Raw genomic sequence first — 26,372 nt, 5'->3', positions numbered from 1 at the left:
GGCATGTCACCAATATTCGCATTAGTTGAGCTCAATATCTAAACATGCACCACCTCTAAGTGAATCTGAATATCACCTGTGGACATAGTAGGCCTCATAACCTTCTTGTTCTTGGATGTCTGAACACCGATCGTTGCTTTCTCTCAAGGAAATTCTCAACTTTGGAGAGACTTGCCTGATGGATAAATGGAAATTTAAGAGCTCGTATAGTAGAGCTAGAAGAGGATAAGCCATGCCACATTGAACGCTCTCCTTCCATATCCACCAAGGCCAAAGGATTCTCGTATAAGTGCCTGCATTTTAAAGAAATGAGATGGATATTGTGCTACATGTTGTGTATAAGTGGAAGATAATCTCTGCAATCTTGGTTGGTGGTGCTGGTGTCAAAATAACCATATTCTCCTTACGGTCAATGGTTTTTCAGAGTCTATTAACATGAAAAATAGGATGTTCTCAAAGAGCTCTCCGGTAATTCAAAATTTTATACTACGGTATGAATCTTTTCAAGGATTTTAAACGGAAGGAGAGTCTTGACGCTTTCCCGTCTTCGAGAGTCTCCGACTTTGTAAGGACTTTCACGAAAACAAAGTCACCCTTTTGAAAGGTCACTTCTCTGTGGCTCTTGTCAGCATATGTTTTTGCATGACCTTGTGCACTACGAATGCTATCTCTTGCTGCTTTGATCTAAAAATGCGTATTTTGTCTTCCGATTTGTAGGCCTCCTGTAGGGAACGGTTACATTGGTATCAGAGCCCTGCCGTCTCTCTTTCTCAGGAGGAGAAACAATGTTTTGAGATTGGAAGCATACACTGACACTTGACTCAATGGACAGCCAAGGCAATCCTTTGGAGGTGCCAAATTCAAGAGGTCAATCAAGTGCTTCACGTGATTCTGATGCATTGCTTGGAAGGCACAAACCTCTTGAGAGAGGTTATGACAGTGCATTCATGGGACAGCCATCCCGTGGAAAAGAGCCTATGCATGAGGATGAGCCCAATGCCTTGAGGGCTGAATTGGAGCACATGAAGAAGCTTTTGCAGACAAAGGAGCAAGAGCTGAAATTTCTCCATGAAGATTCCCATGTACAAAGTGTCATTGAAGCAAGGAAAGATGATGCTATGGTGGATATGACCTTTGAGTCCATGGCTCGCGAAGTGGGCAAGAAGCCAAGGGAGTTGGCACTCTCCTATCTCATCCGCAAGGGTGATCTCAAGGAAGGAGGGGATGGAGAGTTAGTATTCAAGAATCCACCTCGTTTGAAGCAGGGAGACCCAGCATCTCAACAGTTGAGGTCTTTTATACACAAGGAAGAGGTATCAGTCACTTCTCGCCATGCATCTACTCCTCGTGAGACAGGAGGCAACAAGTATGTGCATGTTGGAGCTTGTGGGCGACATGATGGCCTTGTGCATGGAGAGTGGTCGGCATGCAAGCCAAAAGACTTTGCCCATGGAATTGTCTCGTGGTGAGACATTGCATCATTTGGGGAGGTCACATGCATCGGGGCCATAGATTCATAATGCACATGCCACCGTGCCTCTTGAAACATCTTTGATTGCCCATGAAGCCCATGCAGAGAGGGCTTCCCCATTGGATAAGGGGAAGAGAAAAAGAGAAGAACATGTATCACATCCCAAGAAGCTCAAGGAGTTCAAGACAAGGGACAAGTCCGTGAAATTTGATGCCTTTCATGGAGAGTATGATTCCTCTAAGGTGCTAGCTTTTGTGGCACGGTTTGACATTGCTTTTAGTGATGAGGATTTCACTGAGAAGTCCAAAATTCGTAATGCAAGCATGTTCTTGAAGGGGACAGCTGCCCATTGGTGGATCACTGAAAAGACCACCAAAGATCCCATTTGCACTTGGAAAGAGTTTAAGGACAGATTTTATGCCCAATTTTTGCCTCCTAGTGCGGAGCAAACTCTCACCCAAAAGTGGGATAGACTTGAGCAAAAAGACAATGAAAGTGTGCAGCAGTATGTCAATAAGTTTTGGAAAGTGTTGCTTGAGGTAACTCCCTTTATGTAACTCTCCAAGGATGAAAGGAAGAGGAAGTTTCGCTCTGGATTGCAACCAGCTTATCGTTCAGGCATTGAATTGTACCCGAAACACACTCTTGAGCAACTCATAGCATCTGCTCTTGCTACGGAGCAATTGATGCTTAAAATTAAGCAAGATCAGGGAGGTTCCAAGGGCAAAGAGAGGGCTATGCCAAACCTGCAAAAAGGTGGACAGCCACCTAAAAAGAGCTTTCACGAAGCCCAAAAGGGTGGTAAAGCTGAAAGAACCCCATTCAAAGACATTGCACCAAAGAAGAACAAGTTTGGCTTCACCCCTGAGCAAAGGGAGCAATATGCCAAAGAGGGGAAATGCTTTTCTTGTGGTAGTAAAGAGCACATGTTTAGGCAATGCCCTACTTGCAAGCAAAAGCATGAGGACAAGCCACCAAAGGCAAATGTGCATGCCATACCCAATGTGCAGGGTACCATTGAGCATGATGGCAAAGAGAGAGTGGTATGCAAAGCTTGGGGACAAGTCAAGGATCAGCCCGCCTTATTCATGTTTGATGACTGTGCAACAGATAATTTCATCTCTACACAGATGGTAGCTGCCTTGGGCATAGAGATTGGGGACATGGGACCCCAAATTGAAGCAGAGGCAACTTTTGTTGGCAAAGAGGTGCAGGTCACGTCTCTTATTGGAAAGTTGTGCATTCATATACAGGGTTATTTGGATCATGAGCATTTCTTGATTGCCCCACTCAATGGATGTGATGTATTACTTGGCAAGCCTTGGCATCATAGGCTTGAGCCTCGCAAAGAATATAAAACCAACAAGATCATATTTATGCATAGAGGCCGCATGCATGTTATTGATGCGGGCAAGAAAGGGGAATTGAACAAAGTAATGTGAATGTGGATGTATTGACTCAAGATAGGCTGAATTTTCTTAATGCTATAAAGATTGTTTTGCCGATGCATTGCCAAGAGAACTACCACCTGAGAGACCTGAGGATTATCGCATAGATCTTGTGCCAGGTAGTTCCCCACCTAACAAACCCTCATATCGTGTGAGTGCTGCACAACAAGAGGAGATTATGAAGCAGGTTAATGAGCTCTTAGAAAAGGGTTTGGTTGAGCCAAGCTCCTCACCCTTTTGTTCTCCCGTACTTCTTATGCAAAAGAAGGATGGATCTTTCCTGGCAGCACTGGCATAGCTCTCTGGAAGAAATCTGTGAGTTGGGACTATCTCCCACCCCTAGTGGGAGCGGGTGTTTGGAGGAGTCTCTCTCGAGAACTATGAAGCTCTAGTAGTAGTCTGCCAATCCTGCATAACTATCTCTGGACCCCTGGTGGGCTCTACATCTACATACAAAGTGATCCTCAGTCTCCACCTCGTCACGGCACAATCTGCATATCCGCTCGGCTCTGGGAACCCGTGCCGCTCTCCCAGCCTCTATCTCTAGCTGATGTGATGAGACTCGTAGCTGTCCAATAGCAACGCGAGAGCTGTGGCATTTATACATCCATATACCGCGGTCGCTGTATAAACCCATCCCCTGAGATGCTCATAAAGTGGTCTCTGTAATACAGCATCTTCGGTGGTAGTGGGCTCTCTGGTGCTGTCCATGTCTCCTGTATGTAGCGTTGCCATATGTCCTGTCTCATCACTCTGTTCCTCTCATTGAGAGAGAGGTAACCCCGTGGAGCAGACTGATCATACTAAAAAGGTGGCAACCGCTCAATGTCTATCCCATGATGTGAGAACCACTGTAGCATCTGTGCATACCAAGATCCAGTGTGTCCAGCCTCGGCCAGTTGTCTGGATGCCTCAAAAGCTCGGCGGGATAATCTCTCTGTGGGCATCTCCCTCATCATGTATATAAAGGAGATCGTCTAGAACAATGCCTCCACTGCCATAGGTGGTGCAGCAAACTCAGCTCGAACAATGTCATGCGGGACGGATGGTTTGCTGCGTATCATCCTCGAGAGCATCAAGATCTGTGGTCTCTCCAGCTGTACCCATGTGGAGGCTGCAAGCCCTGGTGCCCAAACCGCTGCTGCATACGTCAAGGCTGGTGTCACTAATGTATCAAAGAGCCACCCCTTTGTGCGGGGTTCCTGAAAATGTGCCTAATGACACTCACGCTCAAGGCTAGCAAGAGCTGCATACCCCCGGGTCACTCTGTCTCGGACTGCCTGAGCCATGGAGAAGCGTCCAACTGAGCTAATAAATGTGATGCCAAGGTAAACATAAGAGCTCACCACCTCGACCCGCCCTCTTGCTAATGTGAGAGTAGTGTGGCTCCTGACTGCGGGTGAGGTGTGGAAGATCATAACCTTGGTTTTCCCAAGGTTCACTGTGAGACCTTGTTGTGTGCAGAAGTCATCAAGAGCCACAAGGTGTCTTTGAAGCCCAACCTGCGTGTCGGATACCAAGACGACGTCATCAGCATAAAGCATAACATGGACAGTAATACCTGATAGCTCAACCCCAGAGCCTCCTCCTTGTGTGATGTAATCGACCACCTCATCAATATAGAGTCCAAAGAGCGTGGGGGAGAGTGGGCACCCCTACTTCACACCAATGGTGCTAGCAACTGTGTCGGACAAGCCTCCTGGGCATCGGACTCTCCCAAAGACCTGCTCATATAGCTTGTATATGCCCCACATCATGTCTGAGGGTATGCCTAGTGTCTGTAGTCGCCGAAAGAGGCGCTCGCTGGGCACAGTATCAAATGTCTTGCGGAAATCCACAAAGCAACAATAGAGCTGTTGCCTCCGTGCCTTGGCCTGATCAATCAGGCACCTCAATGTAAAAATGTGGTCGATGGTCGAGAAGGCTTGTCGGAAGCCGGCCTGGCCTGCTGCTCTCAATCCCCCATCCTCTGCATGAGTGCTCAGCTCTGCCTCCAAAACTGCCCCGTATAGTTTGGTCAATATATGGCCAATCATGATGGTCCTGTAGTTCCCGGGGTCTAGTATATCTCCCGCTTTATGGATCGGCACAATACAGAGCTTTGTTGAAGAGGTGAGCAAGAAATGGTGCCAATGTATCAATAGCATAGATGAGATGCTCTCCATGTAATCCTGTATGATCTGTCGCTCGTCCATGTTGGAGTCGGCATATGGCCCTCCTAACCATATAGGTGGGGTGAAGAAGGTGGAGACTGTGGAGCATGGCTCTGTGGGCTGTGGTATAGGGGGCTGTGCAGGCACATCATAGAGTCTCTCTGCATATGTTTGCCAGGTCTGAGGATCGGTAATAGGTGTGGGAGGACGGGGCTCTCTGAGTCTCCTCCAAGCAGCAGCAGCATCTCTGCTCATGATCATGTGATATGTGTCCCAATACTGAGCCTCCTCACATAAGCTCGCCGCTTACGGCGGGTGAGAGTATGCATCCTCGTGCCTGCCTGTCTCTAGGTGATCTCCCCGCGAGCCCTCTGCACTCGGAGACTGCGGTAAAGGTTTCTGCACTCATCATCATACCATCCGTTCTGGGGCATGCTCCCAGATGTAGGTGGCTGTCCTGTCTGTATGTGGTATGGGAAACTCCTCGCGGCTGTGGAGTGCAGTACATGTGAGAGCTGGGAGGTGAGCATAGCCATGGGTGCCGATGGGTCTAAGGCAAATAGCTGATCATGAACATGATAGTCATACACATCGGCTAGGTCCTGAGTGAAGTGGAAAATAGTGCGTGGTGGCTGTATGATGGGTGGGTGGGTCTCCAGTAAGCTCTTGAAAGTGAGGGATAGATATGTATGATCCGCCCCAATGGGGCATGGTGGTACGGTAAAGTGAGACACCATATCTGCTGCCTACCGGGATCCCATCACATAGTCCACTGTACTGTTGCCACCCCCCACTGGAAAGCAAGTCAACCCACCTGAATCTGGCCACTGAGTCATCCCGTTATAAATAAAGAGATGGTGTCGGGCCCCAAGCTCCAGCAAATGTTGCCCATATCTAGTGCTGTCAGCTCCTCCGTCAGCGGAGATCCGAGTGGTCCCTGTATCCTCTGTAGCTAGCGGCTCTAGTCTCAAGGGATCCTCAAAGTCATAGATCTCACACTGTCTGCTCTGAGTCTGTGCATTGAAGTCCTCCATCAAGAAGACTTCTCCCAGTGTTGAATAGTGTAAGATCTCCTCAGATAAGACAGAGTATGGAGACTCCTCCACCCGGCTCCTCGGTGGTGGCAAACCGCGACCCCTTCGGAGGAAAGTAGCAAAGGGCGATATAAATCCATCAGGTCTCCGAGAGGCGTAAGCTAATCCACATGTATCTCGCCTCCGAGTCTCGTGCTACGACTCGAACATGCTCATGTAATCCATGTCTGAAAAGCACTGCAATACCTCCTGAACCTCGGGAGGTGGCCTGTCTCATCCCCTGTCAGTGAGCTGACTCCCACTGATAACCCTCAACCTGTGGTAAGCCCCTCTCCGGGCTCTCATGTGTCTCTTTCATCAAGATGATATCCCGGCTCTCGATCTTTGGCATGCATAATCTTCTGTGCTCCAGCTGCATCCATGTGAGGTCATCATCGAAGTAGATGGGGTCCCCTGGCAAGCTCCTCAAGATAGCCAGTCTTCTCATAAAGCTCATCCTACTCTCCTCGTCCGGGAACTGTAGCACTAAGGCCTTGCCTTTGGTGGAGTCCTTTGGGGTTGTCCTCCATACTCTAGTGAATGGGAGCGGCTCATCCTCCTTTAGTCCCAGCTTGGTACATAGGTTCCGCCCGTCAATCTCGGGCGTGGAGGCAGTGCTCTCTGGTATCCCTGTGACTCGGATGTTTAGGCGCCAGATCCGTGGCATCTTCTCTTCATCAAGAGTAGACTGCATCATGTGTACATCTTCTTGTACCTCCTTCTTGTAGTGACGCGGGCGTGTGTTGTAAAACATGCTTGGCTAGAGGATGCTCTTGCCAGCAACAAGAGACCTGAAGAAGGTGGTTACAACCTGAGGGACATTGTTATAGTGTCTAAGAAAGAGGACGTTCCGACACCTGAAAAGGTTTTTGTTTAACAGCTTCCTACTGTTGTAGGCAAATTTCATAAGAGAAGCTGCTTTAGCATGACGGGAGAAGACGCAGCTTCTGGGACTGATGAAGTCACCTCAAAACAGCAGTGGTACTGTTTCAAAGATCCGAAATCTTGTAGTACAATAATCCCTCTCATTGAAAACAATGTGAATGATGGTAAGAAACAGTCTAAACAAAGGAATGCAACAAAAAGGGGCAAGGTGGGGACCACAAGGTCGAGGGTGCCGGGCTCTGCATAGCTCAATGGCTCCGTCTAGTGTCACTCCTCTCAGCCGAGCTTGTGCATTAGCCTGAAGGTTGGGTGTAGTGGGTGAATCTGCCCTCGTTACTCTAGTCTAGAAGAGAGAGAGAGCATAGTCACATGGGATGGGGGACGAGGACGAGGACGGGGACGGACCGGGAGGGGGGGGGTGGGGCGCAAAACCAAGGAACAGGAGACGGGGTATACACAAAAATGCTTTGTTATACCAATAAATTCACGTATCCAATCGAATGTGCACAAAAAATTAAAATAAGCTCTAGAAACACAATGATTTATCACTCACGTGACATGTCATATGGACTCAAGTGACTTTTGTATTGCATATGTCATTAACAATACAGTAAAAGCCCAGAATACAAAATGATAATCAAACCATAGTGAGCCTGTACTAGGTAGGAAGCAAGCTGCATCAAGCCAAAAAGTCTAATCAAAGGCTAAAGTAGTAAGTACACAATCCCCAAAGACAAAAAGTCTCTTTGACCAAAGTAGCCGGCAGTGTGGCACAAACTGGCAAACTGCAGTGTGAAGACTCAAGAATCAAATGAGCATCAATGATCAATCATCTCAGTGGCTAGAGTGCGGAGGCTTGGTCTGAGCCTTGAGGTAACTCCTCTTGGGCGAGGTAGGTTTGGAGCAGCTCGTGGAGGGTCCACAAGATCCACTATATCGGCGTCCTCCACCTCTTAGGTCTGGAAGAAATTGGTGATGGTTGGTTGGTGAGGGAGGGGGCGGGGTGGCTGGGGCCGAAGCTCTCTCAAGAAGGTGTCCCTGTGTTTGCGGAGCTCAAGCAGGAAGAGGCCTAGGCAACGCTGGTCTTGGAAGTCAATGATCCTGGAGAGTGGACCAAATCCCTCATGAAATAGACAGTGAAACCTCCCGCAGATCTCATAGTATACTGGGCAACGACATATGTAATGCTCCTCCGTCTCAACCTCTGTATGGCATAATTGGAAGATCCTCTCCTCTCCGGGTCTCCGTATGAGCTTCCCGGCTCTGAAGATGCGCTCAGCTCTACCTGTCTCCACTCTAAGGCGATGGGATGAAACCCATATCTAGCCAATCGCAATCCGCATGGCATGGGACATGTGAACGCTCAAGTAGCCTGGCTGCTGGATGAATCCATCCTCAGTGAGTGTGAGGATGTGATCTCTGTAGAAGTGCATCTTCGTGGGGAGCTCCGAAGGTGTGATCCATGTGCAATGGGTGTAGAGGCTGAGAAGATCTAACCGGGTAACCCGTTTGGTATCCTCGTGAGAGAGCCGGAGAAAAGGGGAGTCTAAACGGGACTGAAGGGGGGTGGGTAGGCGGTCCATGAGAACCAAGTGGAAACTAGTGCATATCATACTCTAGAGTGGCCCTCAAGTGCTAGCTGTCTTGAGGACTCCAGGGCAAGCCTCGAGTACGTGTGGGGATCCATGTGATTGATGCAATGAGGTATGTGACTGTTTGGAAGAGTGCCTCCACTACCATCGGGGCTGTAGCAAACTTTGCCTGGATAATCTGGTGTGGGACTGATGGTTTGCTGCGGATCATACGGGGGAACATCATGACTTGGGGCCTCTCAACTCGCTGCCAATCTTCATCGGATAAATCTGGCCCCCAAAAGGCTGCTCCATATATCAAGGCTGGTGTGACGAGGGTGTCAAAAAGCTAGCACTTCGTCTTGGGCTCCTAGAAATGTGCCTGGAAGCACTGCCGCTCAAGTAAGCTCAAGGCTGCATAACCGTGTGTCACTCTGGCATATGCTGCGGGAAGCATGGCGAAGTGTGGGCCAGTGAAAGTGACACCAAGGTAGACATAGGATGAGACAATCTCCACAAGATCCCCTCTATATGTGGAACTCAATCTTGATGTGAAGGGGCAAGAGGTATTAAAGACCATTACCTTGGTTTTACCAAGGTTAACAGAGAGGTCCTGCTGAGTGCAAAAGTCTCGTAAGGCATCCAATTGTCTCTGAAGCCCCTTGGCTGAGTCTAAGAGGAGGACGATGTCATTTGCATGAAGTAGTATGGGGATCAATATGCCTGCCAGTGTTGGACCAGTCCCGCCTTATCCGTCAATGAAGCTCGAGATCTCATCAATGTAGAGGCCGAAAAGAGTGGGTGATAGAGGGCAGCCCTGTTTCACCCCAAGAGTGTTGGAAATCTCCTGTGATGTACCTCCTGGGGCTCTCACTCGTCCAGTGACGGACTCATAGAGGGTGATGATGCTCCAAACCATGTCAGATGGGACTCCTATCTCCTGTAGATGGTGTAGGAGGCGGGCTTGGGGTACAGTATCAAAAGCTTTGCGGAAATCCACAAAGTAGCAGTAAATCCTCTGATGTCGCGCTCTACCCTCCTCAATGATGGCACGGAGGGTGAAGATGCGGTCAAGGGTAGAGTAGCTCCTCCGGAAGCCAGCCTGTCGTGAGGCTCTGCATCCTTGGCTCTTCGCAAATGAATTGAGCTCTGCCTCTAGCACTGATCCATAGAGTTTGGCCAATGTGTGGCCAATCATGATCGTCCTGTAATTATTAGGATCAAGTGGATCTCTGGCTTTGAGGATGGGGGTGATGGTGTTGGTGGACCACGAGGGTGGAAATCCTTCACAAAGGGCTCTATTGAACATTTAGGCTAGTAGGGGTGCTAGGGTATCATGGGCATGTGAGATGTACTCGGCAATGAGTCCCTCATGATCTTGGGCTTGCCCATTGCGTAGTCTACAAATGGCCTTGAGGACCATGCCCTTTGTAAAGAAGGTGGAGGTGGTGGGGCGGGGGTCTTGTGGTGGGGGTAGGGGTGGCTGATGGGGGATATGATAGAGGGAGCGTCCATAGGAGTGCCATGTGTCCGGGCAAGTGATAGGTTTGGGAGGGCGATGTTCTCAGAGTTTCCTCCATGCCTCTTTGCGGTTTGGCCCTAAGAAAAGTCAGTATAACTCATCCTCTTTCCGAGCATAGAACTCCCGTTTCTTGCGTTGGGTGAGCCGTTGAGAAATCCGTTGCGCTTGGCGCTTCGTGATTTGCCCAATCTATACCTCATGCTTAAGATGGGAGCCTGTGGCCCGACATTCATCATCATACAAACAGTTCTGGGGCATGGAACCGCAAGGTGGCTTTGTGGTAGACCGCCGTGTGCAGATGAAAGAAGTGGTGGCGGATGTGTGGAGTATGGTGGTGAGCTATGATGTGAGGGTGGATAGGGGGACTATAGGTTCCATATCCTGGAGTTGGTAGTAGATGTGGTTGGAGTAAAGAAGGTCAAGCTCATGAGAGAGAGAGAGAGAGAGAGAGAGAGAGAGAGAGAGAAAGAAAGAAAGAAAGAAAGAAAGAAAGAAAGATTTTATTAACGTCTTCCAAAAGACCGAACTCGGCCTATGAGATAAATCGGTGTACTTGTATGGGGTATCCTCTGTCATCCCAACAAAATGAAAAAGTACTAAACTAAAAAGCTGAATCTGGGTGTGCAATAAGTACAATGAGTGGTGAAGGGGATGGAGCTCTACTACTAGGAGAGTGCAAAGCTATATGCATGGAGTATACAATCATGATATGCAACCTAGCTAGCTCCATCCTGTACCATACTGGGGGTATAAAATGGTATACATCAATGAAGGGGGTGTCCACAACTCCCTGAAGAACATGCCTGGGTGTGCTCTTAAATGAAATGTTACGTTAAGGTCTTCAAAAGGCCAAAGTGACCTATGAGACCAACGTTACAACCATGTGACATCTGATACACTGTCTGGAAAAGAAAAGAAACAACTGGAGAGAGAGAGAGAGAGAGAGAGAGAGAGAGAGAGAGAGAGAGAGAAATGAAATGTTACATTAAGGTCTTCAAAAGGCCAAAGTGACCTATGAGACCAAAGTTACAACCATGTGACATCTGATACACTGTCTGGAAAAGAAAAGAAAGAACTGGAGGTAAGTATCTAGCCCTACAATACATCAGTAGGGAGCATCCTGAAGCAACAACTAGGGAGAGTGGGAAGCTAATGCTACTAGACCAAATGAGGTACATGGGTACATGAATACATGAATATGGGGGAGTACAAAAGTGACAGTGAGTACAACAGTATATGGCTGGAGTGGTAATCATCCTAGGAGTTGTAGCATGGGAGAGAGAGGAAGTTATATTAACGTATACAAAAGGCCAAATGACCTATGAGACCAAAAGGATTACATCATGTCCATGGAATACATTATAATGATACTAAAATGAAAAAAAATGACAAAGCTAAAATGCTAAAGTTGAGATGCTAGGGCTGATCCATGTACAAAGAGCACAAGGCTCACATATCATCCTAATATATCCTGCATGGGGCGCGTCGCAACATGGCAGTCAGAGTGGTAAAACTGAGCCGGTGTGAGGGAGTCCTGTGATGGTGTAAGATGATGGCCGTGATCCTCCTATCATGGCAAGGGCGTGGATGTGGGCGGGGGCCTTTGGGCCGAGGTTGTCGACCCGTGCATAGCTCAGTGGCTCTGTCCAGTGTCACTCCTCTGGGTTGGGCTCCTACATCAGCTTGGGGTCCAGGTAGGGTGGGTTGGTTTGCCCTTGGAACTCAAGTTTGGAAGAAATCAGTGAGAGCTCTCTGCGTTGGTCCTCGGGTAGGTGCCGATGGTCTGGGCTGCAATAGTGACTCCTTGTGTTTTCGAAGCTCTAGAAGGAAGAGCCCTAGGTATATCTAATCCGGGAAGTCCATGATCTTGGAGAGTGGTCCAAACCCGTCTCGGAAGAGGTAGTGAAACCTCCCCTTGATCTCATAGTATACCGGTGTTAGGAGTTTTTCTGAAAGGTGTTTTTGGCTTGTGTACATATGGATGCATGGCATGTGTGAAGAGCTTGGCCTTTGAATGCATTGGCAGATGTACAGGGTGGACGGTTTGGCTGTAGGCTTTGTACAGGCCTGTTCGGAAAGTGGTTAGCTGGGGTGGTATCAGCTGTTTGGCAGCTCTGAATGTGTGCGCGTCCCAAGAAATGAGTGGGCTTTCGCAGGTTGTATTTGAAGGTGTGAAAGCATGGAGGGCAATTGAATATTGATGTGGTTAAGATTGCCTTTAATTTGGTGTGAAAAGGAAGGTTTGGGTGGAGCAGGATGGAGGGAATATGCTGAAGAAAAGGTGGCCATTTTCCAAGCCTAAAATAAAGAATAAAATGACCAAACGTGGCCAACGAAGTAGTAGCCACGTAGAGGCTTGCCTTGCTGCCAGCAAGAGCCTCTAGAAGGTTGGCAAAGCCGCCTTGTGGGAGAGTTGGCCGTCATGTAGAGGCGGGGGGGAAGCTTCTCCAGCAGCAGCCACAAGCGAAGGAGAGAGCATGAGAAGAGAAGGTGTAGTTGGCGCAGCCGGGTTCTACAGTGAGCGGACACGTAGACGCTGTGAAGAAGGGTGGGCGCCTTGGGTAAGAAGAAGCTGCAGGTGCTGAAGCTTGGTGAAGCGGGCAGGCTGGAGAGTTGAGCAAGAGGGAGTCGTCGCCCTGGTGAGTCGACAGAGAAGAGGGAGTTGGCGCCTGGAGGGGATGTGGGCTGCCTCGTTGTAGAGGGCTCAAGGCATCTGCAGACGTAGGGAAAGCAGGTAACCGCCTTGTGCGTAGGACTCTGGAGTGAAGCTGCAGACTAAAAGAAGTGGTCGCCTTGTGGTGGTAACATGGCGTGGGGGCTTGGTCATTGTGAGGGAGCCGCCTAGCAGACGGAGCTCTGGGCGTGTGCAGACGCAGGCAGGACAGAGCAAGCACAGTTGAGGTGGCCGTTTTTTCTTGGCGAAGCTGCGTGTATGAAGCACCGGGTGCTGAGGTGAGGTACAGAGAAGGTGGCGGCCGCCTTGTAGAGGGCTGGGGATTCTGCAGACGGGGGGACCAAAGTGATTTGGCAGGCCTTGTGAGAGAGAGGCGAAGGGTGGCTGAGCAGCAACAAACAGGAGGAGAGCCAATGATGAAGTGGCCGTGGGTGTTTTCTGCTGACAGGCGCAAAGGAGAGGGCTGTGTGACTGGCGACTTGCAGAGGAGTCAGAGGAGTAGCTTCGGTTTTTTTTGCTTGGGCCGACCTGAGGTGGCTGCCGTCTTAAGAGAGGGAGAGCTGGGTCTCTGTTTTGGAAGTGGCGGAGGCTGGTGCTAACTAGAAGGAGAGCCGGCAGAGCAGGTTGGTGAGCACGCAGTTTGTTGCAGAGGATTTCGCTTTGTGTTTTGTTGAGGTTGGCTGCAGGTGGGTGACGGTGACGACAGCTGGGGGACGTCAACTGCAGGCCGGGGATTCAAGGGAAACAAGGGCCCAGGAGGTTTTAGCGCTGACGGGAGCTGATAGCTTGAGGGATACGGAAGGATAAGTGGTGACGGCTGGAAATCCAAGGAAAGAGAGCTGAGAGGTGGGGGGGGTACCCACAGCAAGAAGGCGTGGAGTGCTAACTGCAGCGAAGAAGGAGGAGGACAGGGAAGCCGCCAAAGAGGGGGGCTGCCACTTTTGAGGTGGTGTGGCAGTCTTTACAACTGGATGTTGCTGAAGAGAAGGATACAGAGCAAAGGTGATTACTGGGGTATACATATATATTTTGTTGGAGTGCAGTTTTACTGTCATGTATCTAGTCCTAGAATTAGGTCCAGATGTTGATGAGTTGTACTTTGAAGATTCCACACTCTTCGAAGTTGTGTTTTCCAATAGTTCTTCTGGTTATTGGTCTGTGGTAATTTATATAAAAGAGGGGGAATGGGCAGATTGTGAATGGATATTGGATGAGGACGGTTCTGAGGACATTTTAGATGTCCAGCTATGTAAAGATGAGGATTTCTACTGAAATATAGGTTTTGTTTTGTGTTGTCTGTCTGGCGTGGGTGGGTGGTGAAGAGTGAGAGATTTCTGTTTCCAGCATTGTGCTGGTGGTGCCCCTTGTGTTTGTTGTGTCTTCCAAGGCTGCTGGGTAGGTAGCTATAGAGGCTTTTCTTCTTTTCCCAGCCTCCCGACAGTTTTTTTGTAAACTGAAGGTCTTGAGTTCGATCCTCAGTGGGGGCACCAAAAAACTGTCGGGAGGCTGGGAAAAGAAGAAAAGCCTCTATAACTACCTACCCAGCAGCCTTGGAAGACACAACAAACACAAGGGGCACCACCAGCACAATGCTGGAAATAGAAATCTCTCACTCTTCACCACCCACCCACGCCAGACAGACAACACAAAACAAAAACCTATATTTCAGTAGAAATCCTCATCTTTACATAGCTGGACATCTAAAATGTCCTCAGAACCGTCCTCATCCAATATCCATTCACAATCTGTCCATTCTCCCTCTTTTATATAAATTACCACAGACCGATAACCAAAAGAACTATTGGAAAACACAACTTCGAAGAGTGTGGAATCTTCAAAGTACAACTCATCAAACATCTGGACCTAATTCTAGGACTAGATACATGACAGTAAAACTGCACTCCAACAAAATATATATGTATACCCCAGTAATCACCTTTGCTCTGTATCCTTCTCTTCAGCAGCATCCAGTTGTAAAGACTGCCACACCACCTCAAAAGTGGCAGCCCCTCTCTTTGGCGGCTTCCCTGTCCTCCTCCTTCGCTGCAGTCAGCACTCCACGCCTTCTTGCTGTGGGTACCCCCCCCCCACCTCTCAACTCTCTTTCCTTGGATTTCCAGCCGTCACCACTTATCCTTCCGTATCCCTCAAGCTGTCAGCTCCCGTCAGCGCTAAAACCTCCTGGGCCCTTGTTTCCCTTGAATTCCCGGCCTGCAGTTGACGTCCCCCAGCTGTCGTCACCGTCACCCACCTACAGCCAACCTCAACAAAACACAAAGCGAAATCCTCTGCAACAAACTGCGTGCTCACCAACCTGCTCTGCCGGCTCTCCTCCTAGTTAGCACCAGCCTCCGCCACTTCCAAAACAGAGACCCAGCTCTCCCTCTCTTAAGACGGCAGCCACCTCAGGTCGGCCCAAGCAAAAAAAACCGAAGCTACTCCTCTGACTCCTCTGCAAGTCGCCAGTCACACAGCCCTCTCCTTTGCGCCTGTCAGCAGAAAACACCCACGGCCACTTCATCATTGGCTCTCCTCCTGTTTGTTGCTGCTCAGCCACCCTTCGCCTCTCTCTCACAAGGCCTGCCAAATCACTTTGGTCCCCCGTCTGCAGAATCCCCAGCCCTCTACAAGGCGGCCGCCACCTTCTCTGTACCTCGCCTCAGCACCCGGTGCTTCACACACGTAGCTTCGCCAGCTTTGCCAAGAAAAAACGGCCACCTCAACTGTGCTTGCTCTGTCGTGCTTGCGTCTGCACACGCCCAGAGCTCCGTCTGCTAGGCGGCTCCCTCACAATGACCAAGCCCCCACGCCACGTTACCACCACAAGGCGACCACTTCTTTTAGTCTGCAGCTTCACTTCAAAGTCCTACGCACAAGGCGGTTACCTGCTTTCCCTACGTCTGCAGATGCCTTGAGCCCTCTACAACGAGGCAGCCCACATCCCCTCCAGGCGCCAACTCCCTCTTCTCTGTAGACTCACCAGGGCGACGACTCCCTCTTGCTCAACTCTCCAGCCTGCCCGCTTCACCAAGCTTCAGCACCTGCAGCTTCTTCTTACCCAAGGCGCCCACCCTTCTTCACAGCGCCTACGTGTCCGCTCACTGTAGAACCCGGCTGCGCCAATTACACTTCCTCTTCTTAGGCTCTCTCCTTCGCTTGTGGCTGCTGCTGGAGAAGCTTCCCCCCCGCCTCTACACGACGGCCAACTCTCCCACAAGGCGGCTTTGCCAACCTTCTAGAGGCTCTTGCTGGCAGCAAGGCAAGCCTCTACGTGGCTACTACTTCGTTGGCCACGTTTGGTCATTTTATTCTTTATTTTAGGCTTGGAAAATGGCCACCTTTTCTTCAGCATATTCCCTCCATCCTGCTCCACCCAAACCTTCCTTTTCACACCAAATTAAAGGCAATCTTAACCACATCAATATTCAATTGCCCTCCATGCTTTCACACCTTCAAATACAACCTGCGAAAGCCCACTCATTTCTTGGGACGCGCACACATTCAGAGCTGCCAAACAGCTGATACCACCCCAGCTAACCACTTTCCGAACAGGCCTGTACAAAGCCTACAGCCAAACCGTCCACCCTGTACATCTGCCAACGCATTCAAAGGCCAAGCTCTTCACACATGCCATGCATCCATATGTACACAAGCCAAAAACACCTTTCAGAAAAACTCCTAACATACTTTGCCAACCACCTAGCCTGCAGGACATTCATGTCCTAGCAGTTAGTATCCATAAACTGTCAGCCTCCAAGGTCAAAAGGCCACTGTTGCATGTCTCTTCCAATTATACACGCCTACCCATCTATTTCTTCTAGGTGATATACCAATTGGGAGTTCCTTTCATTCAAAACTATTGGCATCTCACCATTCTGACTATCCTCTTCATGCATACTCTTAGCATCACCAAAAACTGGGTCTGCATAACCCTCATCCACATCTTCTTCTTCTTGGGTCAATTCCAAACAAACTTGGGCCTTACTTGCCCACTGCACAGCCACAGTTAAAAGCATATGCATTAACATTTTACAACCCAAATCCTTGGGCTTTTGATTACTTGGTTCATAAGCATTCACTGTTGTGGAAAAATTTTCGTCTTTTTCCAGCATAGCATTCCCAGATCTCATAACCCCAAATTCACCTGACTCTGGCTCCCACATGCCGGGTTGCTCAAGCATTAGTTCTTCTTCAACCGGTTCAATAAGAAAATTCCCAGAATCCAGTAGATAAGTATTGCTATCCTTGGGCTTTTAATTACCTGGTTCATAAGCATTCACTGTTGTGGAAAAATTTTCGTCTTTTTCGAGCATAGCATTCCCAGACCTCATAACCCCAAATTCACCTGACTCTAGCTCCCACATGCCCGGTTGCTCAAGCATTAGTTCTTCTTCAACCGGTTCAATAAGAAAATTCCCAGAATCCAGTAGATAAGCATTGCTCTCATTCACAGGATCATCCGTGACCAGCTTTCCACTTCCACTGTCGTCTTCGGAAGAGAGACTCATTTCCGAAGGTGCTTGAAGCATCATCTTGTCCTCTACTTCCTCATTGCCAACCATCTTTGGTTCTTCTTCAGGCTCAAGATTTTCCCTTGTCTCACCCCTCGTGTCAAATCCTGCTAGATCCTCCATTTGCAGTCCATCTCCTTCAATCTCTTCGTCTACTTGCTCTTCCACTCCATCCTCTTCTTGTAGATCATCTTCTGTCTCTCCCCTCCTCCCCTTAGGTTCGTGAACTGGCTCTTTAAGCCAAGAGAAGCATCTGTTAACATCTAAATCCCTACCTATGATTGGCAAAACCTTATTCTCTGCAAGAACTTTGGAAGCATAAATAACATCACTTAACACACCCTGACTAGTGGAAACATTATCAGAAATCTGGTAATTCTCATAACCATAAGCTGGCATAACATCCACCGCTATAGACTTCACAGTGCTCTCATTAAACTGCCCAAAATCCTTGGTGACTGCCTTAGGATTTACCTGGTACATTCCCCTGCCAATTTGTTGGTACATAGTAGGTGTTTGTTGCACAAAATCAACCTGGACCATATTCACATCAAGACAACCATTCTTGACCACTTCGTCTTCCTTGATCATCCCATAATCTGCCATTTTCTTCAGCTTCCATTCTTTCTCTTCTGCAATCCTCACCGCCTCTTCATAAGTAGAAGGTTGCTTCAAGTCCACTTTTACCAACAAACTTTGCTTCAAACCTGCTATGAATTGCTTCTTCTTCACAAACATGGGGGGAACTTCTGTTTCAAGAGCTAAACACCATCTTGTCCATAGCTCACTGAAAATTGTAACATAACTTGCCACACTCTGGCTTTCACCTTGCTTCAGCTGCTGGAGCTCCTGCCAAACGTCATTGGGATCTTCTCTTCTCTGAAACTCCTTTGTAAGGGCTTCTCTCAGGTTTTCCACCATCGTCATTCGAGATGAGCTACCAATCGTTCTTTTTGCTTCAAACCCTCGAAGCCATGTACCCGCTGTGCCCTTCAAAAAGATCTGGAAGAGCCTTAAAATTTGATCCGGATTATCCACATGGTTGGTAATACATGCTACCTCCATTTGCTCCAGGAAATCCTCTACATCCTCATTCTTATCACCGTGAAATTCAGGATAAGCAAACGCCATGGTTGCAACCTGTAAACTGAAGGAACCTGAAGAAAGATCCTCAGTGGGGGGCACCAAAAAACTGTTGGGAGGCTGGGAAAAGGAGAAATGCCTCTACAGCTACCTACCCAGCAGCCTTGGAAGACACAACAAACACAAGGGGCACCACCAGCACGATGTTGGAAACAAAAATCACTCTTAACCTATGGGAATGGCCAGGTCATCGAGGCCGGAGCTCAGTTGCTCAACGTATCCTCTCCTGCAGCCGAAACCATAGACAATGAGGCACCACAATCCCCAACACAACACAGTTCAATCTTCACACTTCACCCTTCCCAAACCACCCATACAAAAAACACTTTTTCATCACATCAAACATACGGACAAGTCTTTATTCGCCCTCTCTCTTGGTCCCATGCTCACAAGCTTTGCATACCCACAGCCCTTTTTCAAGGCAACACACTCACATATAAGGCTCGCTCTCTCTGCATGCATCCACCAACAACCCTCTATCTTTGTCGCCAACCCAACACCAAAACCCAACCAGCCTCTCAGTCAACACCAGCCATACAGTCTTTCTGAGACGGCTCCTTTCACTTTGTCAGCCAGCTGTCCACGCAGCCCTCGCCTCTGCTCTCCTTGCTTCCCAACTCGAGGCTCTCTCTCTCTTTCTTCACCTTCTCCCGGCGACTACCAACAGGGAAACATCTCTCCTTTTGCCTGCCCACAGCAAACCTTAACCAAAACTGCATCGAGCAGTGTTAACCTTTGCGCCCCACCGCCAGCTCCAAAGGCGGCTCTTTCCCTGCAGGCGGTCCATAGTTGCTCGCCCAGGCTCTACTCAGCTACAGCCAACCCAAGCTCTTCTTGCGCCTGCGCACTCAGTGCCTACTTCACCACAAAAAAAACTGGCCACTGTCTTTGGTCGCTAACCACCGGCGACCCCCAAAACAACTCGAGCCCGTCGACTCTGTGTCAACCTTCCATCGCCCTGCATCCGGCGCCCTCCTTCGCTGACGTACCCTATGGCAGCTCCCCTCGATGTTGCCTGTGCACTCAGTGCCAACACTAGTCACCTCTCCCTCTTCTCCGTTAACTGCTTGCTCACCAGATAAGCCTCCTACCGGCTGGAACACAAAACCAGAGCCTTCTACGTTGCCCACTTGGCCAGTCTCTGCAGCAAACACCTTCAGCACCGTGGCGGCCTCCCCTCGATGTTGCTTGCGCACTCAGTGCCTCGCCAGCAGCCACAGCTAGCCTCACCTTCGTCTGTCCTGTACAGCTCTCCGCTTTGTCAGCTCCTGCTCGATCCCAGAGAGCATCTTGGTGTAAGGCGGCCACTTTCTTCTTTTTCCCAACTCCACTCTTCGCCTTTTTCCTTCTCCTCTTCGCCAAGGCAGCTTCCCTCGGCAATTGCCTACCTTCGCGTCTCTCCTCGCTGCAGCTGTGGCTGCACCCTCAGTTGTTGCAGCACCTGTAGTCCAGCCTTTCGCCTTTGCACCCAGAGGCCGTCACAGTCAGCTTCTTTCTCTTCTCAGAGTCCTCCCGGGGACTAGCCACACTTTTAAAACACCATCGGCGGCCCTTTGTTGACGTCTCCTGGCTACAGCTCCTTGCCAGCTATACACATCTTCCAGAAGAACCCGCCAGCTGCGTATTCTCGAAGAACCTGCCAGCTTCCTCTATAGGGCATCTTTTTTACATTCTTACGCCACCTTTCCCTACCATTTACACGTCACCCTCAAGCCTTCCTTTTATGCCATAAAGATCTAACTCATGCACTTATTAAATTGGCATCCCAACCATTAATTGCCCAACTGCTTTCACACCTTCAAATGCAACCCACGAGTGCCCAGTTTTTTGGGACGCGTACACAAACCAAGCGGCCGAACAGCTGATATCATCTCAGTAACCTACATTCCAGACAAGCCTGTACATGCTCGCAGCAAAACCGTCCACCCTGTACATCTGCCAAGGCATCCCCGGCAAAACTCTCCACACGCCATGCATTCCATATGTACACAAGCCAAAAACACCTTTCAAAAAAATGCCTAGCACCGGACATGGGCATATGTAGTGCTTCCTTATCTCGGCCTCTGTATGGCAAAGGTGTCACATCCTATCCTTTGGAGCAACCGTCCTTGGCCCATATTTGGTGTCTCCACTCTCAACTAGTGGGATGAGGTGTGGAACTGGCCAATTCTCCAAATGATAGATGTGTGTCCATGTAGCGTGGGGGTGTGATAAAGCTATCCTCCGTCAAATGAAAAAGGTGATCTCTGTAGAAGGCCATCTTCGTCCTCAAGGGCTAAGTGGGTGATCGCTAGGTCCTCTGAGTATCCAATCTAACATAACCTATGCTAGTATGTCACTGTCTGGAGTAGCACCTCTGTCACTATGGGTACAGCCCCCTCGGCACACACAATCTCGTGTGGCACTGATGGCTTAGTCCTAATCATGCGCGAGATCATCCTCACCAAGGGCCTCTCCATCGGTTCCCATCCATCATATGCATCCTCCATATCTGCCTCAACTTTTTCCCCCTCCCCGTCCCCATCTCCTCCTGTGGTATAGGGTGGGCCCCCAGATGGGAGCTCCATATAGTAGTGTAGGTGTGACTTGCGTGTGAAATAGCCATAGTTTCGTCCTTGGCTCCTGGAATTGTATTCGTGAGCACTGCCTCACTAGTGAGCCCAGGGCAGGAGGGATGCATAGCCACGTGTCAATCTAGCTTCAATTGCCTTCCTCAGAGAAAGAAAGAAAGAAAGTTAACGATGATCTTGTCCACAAGCTCTTTATCTCCTTTGCTACTCCTTTCTCTTGTTTTGTCTATGCTTCTGCCTGTGCATACTCCAACATGGTATCAATCACTTAGGTACCCGGCTGCATTCTACATTGTGACTGTGTCTTCTTCATTTGCTGGCTGTGTTTTTGGCTCCGCACTACATTGATCTCGGTGAAAGAGCTGTTTTCTCTGTTTTTACAGTGTGGACTGCAGTAGAAGGTGTTCTCTTCGCATGTGGTGCAATTAGGCAGGCTGCCCCGACATCTCTGCTTCTTCCCCGGCCTCCTTTCCTCGGGTTGGGTGGTTCCGGTGAGTTTTGGTGGACTGTTTTGCTGCTGTCGTGCCTCTTCTCTCTCAGATTTGAGAGGGGGCTGATTGGTCCTGGTGCCTCGTTTTGTTGGGGGAAGTGCTCGAGAGGAGTCTTGGAGTGCTGAGATTTGTGTACTCTGTTGCTGTTGATATGGCTCTCCCCTGTACGAACAAGGATGACAAGTTGGACGGAACCAATCATGCCCATTGGAAGTTGAATATGCGGATTTGGTTCATCCACAAGGGTTTGTGGGAGATTGTTCAGGGCAGTGAGAAGAAGCCCAAGCATCCTCAAAACTCGAGGAGGTGGACCCGGGATCAAGAGGATGAATTCCTTGTGGAATTACATGACTTGGGAGAATCCTGATTCGAAGGCGCATTCAGTGCTTGTGCGTACCATTACAAAGGTGGTCTCATCGGCCGTGCAAACTCTTACCAGTGCTCATTAAGTATGGTCCAAATTGGAGGATCTCTTTGCTCGAGATTCATCAATGCAGGCAGTTACTTTGCAAGGGCAACTCTATGTGGAGATGGCTCTCCCCTGTAGGAACAAGGATGACAAGTTGGACGGAACCAATCATGCCCATTGGAAGCTGAATATGCGGATTTGGTTCATCCACAAGAGTTTGTGGGAGATTGTTCAGGGCAGTGAGAAGAAGCCCAAGCGTCCTCAAAACTCGAGGAGATGGACCCGGGATCAAGAGGATGAATTCCTTGTGGAATTACATGACTTGGGAGAATCCTGATTCGAAGGCGCATTCAGTGCTTGTGCGTACCATTACAAAGGCGGTCTCATCGGCCGTGCAAACTCTTACCAGTGCTCATCAAGTATGGTCCAAATAGGAGGATCTCTTTGCTCGAGATTCATCAATGCAGGCAGTTACCTTGCAAGGGCAACTCTATGTGGATATGGCTCTCCCCTGTACGAACAAGGATAACAAGTTGGATGGAACCAATCATGCCCATTGGAAGCTGAATATGCGGATTTGGTTCATCCACAAGGGTTTGTGGGAGATTGTTCAGGGCAGTGAGAAGAAGAAGCCCAAGTGTCCTCAAAAGGCGAGGAGGTGGAGCCGGGATCAAGAGGATGAATTCCTTGTGGAATTACATGACTTGGGAGAATCCTGATTCGAAGGCGCATTTAGTGCTTGTGCGTACCATTACAAAGGTGGTCTCATTGGCCGTGCAAACTCTTACCAGTGCTCATCAAGTATGGCCCAAATTGGAGGATCTCTTTGCTTGAGATTCATCAATGCAGGCAGTTACTTTGCAAGGGCAACTCTACGGTCTGTTATTTCTTGCTGGTAGTTCTATGCAGTCGTTTCTCATGAAGGCCAAAGTTACCTATGACCAGTTTTACTAGCAATGGGTGCTACTTTGTCCTCTGCTTAGTTGGTTGCACTTATCCTCGCCAAGCTTTCCCCCAAAGTATGATGTGGTTTCTCGAGCTTTGAGGTGCTAGGTCACAACCACTCAATTGGATTTTGAGGACCTTAGCTCCCTTCTCTTGGAAGAAGAGTCCATTCTTGTTTCTTAGGGTAAGATCAAGGTGTCTCTTAACAGTTTTGATTAGGCACTTACTTCAAATCAGAAGAAAGGTTGTAGTCGTCGCTTCTTATGTGGAAAGAGAGGACATCTGTCTAAGAATTGTTTGTCCAAGAAGAAGCGTAAGACCAAGGGCAACTCTTCATATTCTCAGAGAAGGGCAAAGACACGACACATGATAATGACTCAGATACTTCTAGTAGCTCAGCACCCTCGTCACCAGAGCCTACACCACTCGGGACGGCAACCCTCTCTACTCTTCATCATCCCTCAGGCAGTGCAGCACCCTTGTCACTAGAGCATGCACCACTTCACCTTCCGCTGCCCACTACAGACATCTACCACCTCGGAGTGCCTCCAGAGTCCACATCCACCGACGCGAGCCTCTGACACCAACCACCTCACAGAGTGCCTTTGCCTCACATCGACATGAGCCTTTGTCACTGACCGTGCTTCAGCTCCGACCTCGTCTTTGTTTCTGCACCAGTCTACTACTCAAAGTCACCTCATATCAGAGGGCCCGTTGTACATGTTTTCATTCACCATCATACATACACTCATTCACCCATTTCATGTTGTGTTGATTTGCTCTGATCTCTCGTACATCTGGTCCTTTCGTCCTTTTTCCCTCATAGACCCGGCCTTCCTCAGATGCCAAGTAGCATGTGAGAGTGCAACGTTGCATATGGGGTGTAGAGCTGCTCAAAGGATCTCAGCTTATGTGCAAATTGAGGATAGAGACCATGTTACTTGGGGCGCTATTGTGTGGCTCACTCAGTCTAGTCCACAAATATTTTTTGAGGGGAGGGATCTGGACACCAACCACCATAATGATATGTAGAGGTGTGGCCCAACGATGCATGTTGCAGGATATTCCTCATACACAGTATAGACCACCTCTTTAGAGGATTGATACTACTTGGGAGCTCATTACCAGTATCACAGCTTGGCAGATTTGGAGGGCCAGATGCAGAGAGGCTATTGAGGGCACTCAGATATACGACACTCAATGCATTTGTACTAAATGATTCATACTCTTATGGCCACATGGGCTCGTTTATAGGGACCATCCAGATCTGCGCATGCAAAGCGCGCAGTTTTCTTGAGTGGGGTCAAGGGATCTTTTTCTCAACAAGCCCCACAGGACTCTCCTGGCAGCTTTGTGCCCCGAATTGGTTGAGTTCACCCTACATTATGGGATGAGGTTTTGTTTTGTTCCGGCTTCCAGCCGTGATTTTGTAAGATTTATTCATACTTAATAGAAGTCTCTTTTCTGCCAAATAAAAAATAAAAAAAATCCTCCCATAGTTATCGTTTTTCATTGCCCATAGGCGCCTGCCGGTAGACTCTTTTTTATCCACCCGTAGGCGATACTGCTGAGGAAGCACCTTGTGGGGTTTTGAACCCAGGACCTCTTGGTCCTAGACAAGCACCTTTGCCACTTGAGCTATCACCTCATTGGCGTTTTCAGCTTCTATTATCAAGTATATTATCAATTAGTTAACAATTAGTCAACAATTAGTTAATTGTCTCAACATGTTTTGTTGCAAATGCCCATGATAGATGCACTTTCAATTGGTTAATTTTTTTCTTGCAAATCTCCCAGACCTTTCTTTCTTTATCCTTTGTTTTTTTCCCAACACTTCCCCACCCCCACCGCCACCCCCTCCCCCCCAGTCCCCTCTCCTTTCTTCCTTGCTGATGTGGTGTTTCCCTCTCTCAGCTTCCTCAAAGATGCCATTTCTATAACTATGGTTAAGAGTTTTTTTTTTTTCCATCAGTGTTTGTTAACGCTGTTATATGAAGAGTGATCTGTGTTTGTTGTGCAGGTGGCATTGTAAAGTACTGACTTGAAATTTGCTTCCAAAGCTGACAATTGTTCCGAGGATAAACCGAGCTCTGATTCCTTTGCTGAAGTTTGAAGTGTGCGCCACCATCTCTACCTGTAAAACAAGCTCTTACTCCCATTTCATGCTGAATCATTGATGAAGAATCCTTATATCAACCAAGGTGATGCTTTGTAGAAGCATCACCAATATACATGTTTAATGTAAGAAGGCAAACCTTTGAGGCATATCAACCACGTGTAAAATTGCTGCAACTTTAGTTATCTTAAAGTTTCAATATTTAACTAAGGTCCTTGGATATACAATTTCAAGGTGTGCTTGCAGTTTGATATAGATAGTATAGTGTATTTAGTGGCTGGCTACAGCTCTTTTACTTGAACGGACATCTACCACCTTACTTTCCTAGATGATCACAGCCCTGAAGGGGTGTATGTATTTCTTCCCCTTCAAAAACCACATTCTTTTGCATAGCCTAATTTTAGGTTGGCAGTTAATCAACATTCTTTTCTACATTGAAAAAAAAATCATCTTAAAAAAATAATAATCACGTTGATTGATGTCAAAGTTTCTAATGAGACGATAGTTGGATTGCCTCACACGTGATGTCGTAAATGATAATACCAACTTGATGTTATTTGATCATTTCTTTGGTATATGTAATGTAGCTACATTGTTGATTACTGAAATGATGATTCACACCTTGAAAAGGAATTTCACTTGCCTGACCTCACTTGATTCCATATGCTTACCATTTTGGGTCCTTTTACGGCATGCTAGGCATATGAAGTTCAGAGGATTCAACCACTCATGAGTAGTTAGTGGATTTATGTCCTTGCTTCATGGCCTTGCATATGATGCTCCTGCATTGATTGGAGAAGGTAATAAAACAAGATGCTTCTTTAGTCGGGTTGACTTATAGAATTTCTTTGTCAAGGATACGTAAGGAATGTGCACTTTCACCCATGCCTACTAATGATATCAGAGGATACTCAATGAATGTGCACTTTCACCCTTTCTATTAATGATATCAGAGGACACGTAATAATGGGTCGTTTATGCACTTGATGATGTGGGCATGTGTCTTTATGTGGTGATGTACTCGATGCTTATACTAGCGATGATGCACTTGACGCCTATGGTGGTGAGATTTGTCAACAAAGCCTACTTGCCCTAATGGATTCCTTAATGCGATGACGAGAAATTCCTCTACCTACTAAGCTTTTCCCTAACGGCTTATAACAACTGATGTAAAGCAACTCTCAAGAGCTCATCCTGTAACTCTCAATTGTTGTTTAATTGAAAAAGGCAGAGTCCTTCCCATTGGGAGAGCATCTTACTGTCTATATGAATAGAGTCTAAGCAAGCCTATTTGGAAGATTCCGTGAAAAGAAAGGGTAGCAACGAGGTCAATCACAAGTCAAAGAGGAAATCGACTGACCTGATTATTCTTCGAACCAAATGTTATCAC

The 26,372-nt window shown here is 48.3% G+C and overlaps 1 protein-coding gene across 10 annotated transcripts in view; it reads left to right on the top strand.

The window, feature by feature from the left end:
• The window catches only part of LOC147603999 (E3 SUMO-protein ligase SIZ1-like), a 108,796-nt gene extending 83,422 nt beyond the window's left edge, over nt 1-25,374 (top strand). For all 10 annotated transcript variants that reach the window (XR_015265430.1, XR_015265429.1, XR_015265428.1 and 7 more), the window contains exon 17: nt 24,887-25,374. The gene's annotated coding sequence lies outside the window, so the exon portion shown is untranslated. The remainder of the gene's footprint in view (nt 1-24,886) is intronic.
• The last annotated feature ends 998 nt before the right edge of the window (nt 25,375-26,372 follow it).

Source organism: Cibotium barometz, chromosome 62 (genome assembly GCF_041138505.1).
Source record: "Cibotium barometz isolate CiBa-2024 chromosome 62, ASM4113850v1, whole genome shotgun sequence".
In the NCBI taxonomy this organism is placed as follows: Eukaryota; Viridiplantae; Streptophyta; class Polypodiopsida; order Cyatheales; family Cibotiaceae; genus Cibotium; species Cibotium barometz.
Note: the sequence above shows the minus strand (reverse complement) of the source record. Positions and strands in the feature narration are given on the sequence as shown.